The 5,360-nt window shown below is 39.6% G+C and overlaps 1 pseudogene; it reads right to left on the bottom strand.

The window, feature by feature from the left end:
• Positions 1-4,529, bottom strand: part of LOC138053105 (thyrotropin-releasing hormone receptor-like) — a 4,958-nt pseudogene extending 429 nt beyond the window's left edge.
• Positions 4,530-5,360: the final 831 nt, after the last annotated feature.

The following is a 5,360-nucleotide window of genomic DNA, read 5'->3' as shown; positions in this document are numbered from 1 at the left end:
TAAATATTTCTTCAACTTGCATTTGCTAAGTTTATTATTACCCTTTTTTGTCCGATTAGTTGGGTGATACTAAAAAACAATTAGACCCTTCGCTCTCAAGGGCCACGGGTCAATAGCCCATTCGGCTTCGCCTCATGGGCTATTGACCCGTAGCCCTTGCGGGCTACAGGTCTAATTGTTAAATGGGTCACTATAAAGCCTATGTAAGGCCTTTTCCCTAAATCACATGGTACAAAACCGCCATGCTGGAAGACTGGGACAACTGATACTGAACTTCAATCGTTATTCACCGAAAGACTAACTGATACTGAACTTCAAAATTATTTTTGTCTTTATTGAAACTTGATTTTTTTGAACGAACGTGCACACACGTGCCCGCTGAAGTCTGTAATAGCGCAACGATGGCTCAGTTGGTTGAGCGTCGGGCATGCCATGCCGTGAGTTCGACTCCGGCTGGACCAACACTCAGGGTCTTTAAATAACTGAGGACAAAAGTGCTGTTTTTGTAATGACATCTACAAATAGTTAGACCCCTAGTCTAGTCTTCTCGCAGTCCCTGTGTGAGGGTATAGAACTTACACACTATTCGCAAAGAGTGGGGCATGGTGTTCCCGGTGTTGTGTTCTGTCCCCTGTGACTGATATCATGGTTGCACGCGAGAGTTTTAATGAGTTGCGACTCCTAAGCTCCTCGTGGGTAAATCAGCTATGACTATGACTACCAGTGAGCTTAACAAAATAAATAAACAAAATAAATTTTAAAAAAAGGAGTTGCTTTCAAACCACTGATGAAGAGGGAGTACCCTCGAAACGTTTGGTTCTCTTTTAAACTTCTTGGGCGCAAATTTGAACTTTGATATTATATCATCCGCATTACTGCGCAGCACAGTTTTTTCTCGAATTATTGTTGCGTAAACCTACCAAGGAATGCAGCGTCGGTTTTTTTCTCCTCCACACATTGACAAGATTTTCTTGAATATAAATGTATCCGTTTCTGTATCTTGGGCTCATTTTGCCGTAGAGAATGGGATTGATGAGTGCGTTTAAGAGAAAAGAAACCGATTAAAATGACTGTTGCGCGGTCGGTTCGCCCAGTTACCATGCTGTAAAGGTTTGCCAGCTAAAAAAGAAAGCAAAACCAAGTAACAGAGTTTGAAATAAAATGAAAAACAAGAACAGAGAAAAACAGTGACCACATCCATACATCACAGGCAAATGAGAGTCTCAGAGCTTGACTAACCGCAACTAAGTCAGCGGCGGAAAGATATATAAGAAAAAGCCGGAGAATAGTAACACATTGCATTAGACCACTAGCCTTTAATCTGCCAACCCAAACCCTCTGTCCTGCGCTTTTAAGGGCGAGACCAGTTGGGGGGAGGGAGGGGGAGGGGAGGGGAGGGTGGAGAGAAACGTGACTAAACTCCATAGATCCATGAGAAGTTAAATGAGTGTGACTAAATTTGGGACGTGTAAAATGTCTTTTATCGATATTGATACTTAACTTTAAAATAATGGTGCAATAGGATTGAGTGGAGTCCAATTTAGTCTGTAATCATACGAGTGATTAACAAAATCGGATGACCGCGTTGCGGGAGTCCGATTTGTTTAAACACGAGTATGATTACAGACCAAATTGGACGACACGAAGTCTGTTATCATTAATCATAACCATTACAATTTCCAAGAAAACAAAATTAATGCATTCCTTTTTCACTGCTTGTCCATTTTGGAAAATCGCCACTGAGTTTGGTAGGGTAAGTGGTTGTTGCTATGGTTATTGTGATAAATTCTGTGATTGGTGGATTAAGCTGAGTGCACTTAATATGATTGACTGATGTAACTGTCCGATTTCAGGTATCCTATTACAGCCAACTTTCAATTTCACTGTCCGATCTCAACCCTACACAATAATTAGTGAAAAATAAAGTAGTTAATGCACCAATTACATTTGAGAAAATTGTAATGGTTGTGATTAAGGGATTAATCGGGCGAGTAATTTCAAAATAGGCCGATAGCGAAGCGCTCGATTCCTCCCTGAATTGTACGACACGAAGTCCTATTATCAATTGATCGTAACTATCGCAAAACACGAGAAGGCGACGGTGATAAAATTTTTAGATCTTAATCTGCTCAACTTTTCTTAGTTTTTTTAATAGCTCTGGAAAAAGGTAATGATTCAAATACAACTAGCTCGCGCTTGTTGACGCATAAACTGCAACTATCCAATTCCAAGGTGTCCAATTACAAACTGCCCTATTGCTGAAATCAAGGCTGTTGATAACCAATCAGATTCGAGAATTTTGTAATGGGTACGTGATGTAATGATATCCTTCATAGCCTGCAAGCCAAAAACGTCACATTATTAAGGCCTTTTCAGATAAACTCAGAGGCAGGTGTACAATAATTTATCTCTATTTCAGCGGGTTTTCCAAGGGGCACAAGCAAAGAATCAGTACGCCTGTGCGTTGTCTTTATTCTGGTTTTATTTGTTCATTATAAACTTGTTGAGACGCAACGTAAAAAAAAAAAGCAATTTCTTTCCTGGTATCGTTATTGTCTTTGCACGTATACGTACACAAAAATGAAGTTAGCGGAAATTGTAGCTTTTGGAATCAATTTTGCTGCAAAGTCGAAGTCAATGTCACCAAACAGGGTACAATAAACCAACAGAAGCTTTTGACAGGTTTGCGGAAAGGATTAAACAGTATGCTTATCTTGTCGGCTTTCAAAGAATTAATTTAACGATAATCCCATTAATGTCGGCTTTTATGAAACCATCTTTTCATGTTCTAGTGTCACTTTAATGAACTCTACAAATCACTTCGATTTCCACAAAACATTGAAATGATCTATTAATAAGACCCTGGAACTGTATTCATTATTAAAAGTAGGCGGTAGGCTATTATAAAACTTGTACCGTAAAATGTTTCCAATATTTGTTCCTTGCTTTATTTTAGACGCGCTACAACGCAAAGCAAAAGGTTATCAAAGCGCAAACTGAACAAACCCTGAAACAGATTCTATATTATGCTTTAGAGGGAAAAAAACTGTCATAATATCCACAGCATGCGAATAGCTTCTCCCAGGAAGTGTTTTTTCTAAGAGATTTGTGTTTTTTGGAAACATGTACAAAAATGTAATCATAATTTAAGTAATGCAGCTTCACCTTATAATGATTACGGTGCATTTTAGATTGTTATTCAAGTACATTTACCGCATTTTTAAAACGCCCCCGGGGTTTTCGAATTTTTGGCACCATGCAGCTATTCACCAATGGAGTGACTTTGATTGAAGAATGTTTGAACGAACTCCCTACAGCGATCTTGTCTACCCGGCTTGTCTAAGGCAAATGAAGTACCCTAACGACTACTTCGGCTATAATATAAACTGAAAATTTGTTTTGTGTAAACCATCGATTTGACCAATTTTAGCAGAAGGACTTTCATTAGAATCACCAAAAGGCGTTTTATATAATGCGAAAAGATAGACTTTCGACCGACTGCTCCCGGGACGGGATCATGTATTTAAAACCCAGCTTTAATCTGAGGGGGTTTCCACCCTGAGCAATTCATTTTTGAAAGTTTACTTATTTGAGTCAACTTCAACTTTAATGGGGTTTGGAACGTTTGTGGATCTACTTAAATTCTGACCTAGGTTTTTAAACAGATATAACACACAGCAATTACACTTATAAGATGCACGCATGCACGACCAAAAAGGACTCACCAAGTAAGGCAACCAACTGAAGTAGTAAAGCAACACCACTACGGCCATCATGAATGACATCTGCTTGACTTGCCGTGTTCCTGCGGTTTCCCGCCTCTTGTAATTTTTCAAGCCAGTTTGCTTGGAAGCCGCCATCACAGATTGGCGTTTCACAAATTTGCTGCTAGTAATCTTGATGGCTATAAAGCACATTAATACCAGCACTACTGTAGCACACCATGCCAATGATAATGTATCCGTACATGATTCCGAAATCAGATAGCTGATAAAAACAGTAACCACCTCTGAAACTTGAATGCCCCACTCCGATGAACGGTAAAATTGCCAGGACGATAGAAAACAACCAAACAGCGACGATCGCTTTCCTTGCCCTTCCAATTGTAACAATGATGTGGTGCTGCAATGGGCCTCGTCAACAAGATGGCTCTATCGCCTGATATCAAAGTTATCGTGCACACGGAAGCAATACGAAACGTATACGTGCAAGTAACGAACGCGGCACAGGACACCCGTGTCCAGAGATGAGGACCAATGAAGTTGTTCACGATGTTGAGCATTTGGAGCGGAATAGCTGCATTTACAGTGTCTGCAATCGACAGCGAGAATATCAGCACGTCGGCTATGTTCCATGGCCTGTATAAGGTAAGTGTCGTGAGAATTAGAAAGTGTCCACAAACTAAGAACGCAATTACTCCTTCCACTACCAAACCCAAAATGGGGATTGATCTGGAAAAGAACCTCGCTTGCAGCAGTTGTACCATTCTCTAAAGAAACATTCGAAATTGCTATCGTTAAAGACAGCGACATTTGTGTGAGAAATTGATAGCACTGCCTTGAACAGAAACTCAATATGTGAGTGATGAGTCTTCCTTCAGGTTTGCAGTTCTCGATGCACAATCAGGCTGTATCCCAGAATTTTCCTTTAATTCTAGGATAATGCATACATTCAAACTTTAGATATGTATTAGCCTCTTAATAACATCATCAGCAAGTGAGAATTATCTTTACAATGAACGCACTTATTTCTCTCTGTTTACTTTTCTTGACAGATAATGAGTTTACTCCAGCGAAACTGTCTTGCAAGACTAAATTAAATATAATGCCGCCAAAAGAATCAATGAGAAAGTTAATTAGTATAGGAAGTTTTGAATTGCGGGTTTATTTAGATACATTGCCACTTTTTATTGGGGCTTGAAAAGTGTTTTTGAGATCAGGTTGCTGCGAAAGAAAACATGGATCTTTAGTGAGAATGAGGAATGTATTTTATTATTGTAAACTAGGCGAGACAAGCGTAAAGCCTAAACAATTGCATTATCATTTGAAGACTACATTGGTATTGTTTTTAGCGTCTGACTGTCGCCTTATTAAACAAAATGAAACAAGAGCTAGCTGTTCTTTGACAATACGAGATTATAAAAATAGTAAAATAATGAACTATGAAGTTTCCTTTTCGTTTGGTTACAGCAGCATGACCTGATACAAGCAAGACGCCTAAGAGCAATCACGTGGGTTGCAAAAGGGTGATTCAAAGGGAACGCTAAATTAATCTCAAATTTTGGAGCTCTCCCGGCGTCTGTAGACGCATGAGGCAGCCACGACTCTATAGATCACGGTCAGGCGCGGATCCAGGGGAGG

This window comes from Montipora capricornis, chromosome 6, assembly GCF_036669925.1.
Source record: "Montipora capricornis isolate CH-2021 chromosome 6, ASM3666992v2, whole genome shotgun sequence".
NCBI lineage: Eukaryota > Metazoa > Cnidaria > Anthozoa > Scleractinia > Acroporidae > Montipora > Montipora capricornis.
The sequence above is the reverse complement of the archived record's forward strand: the minus strand, read 5'-3'. Positions and strand labels throughout refer to the sequence as shown.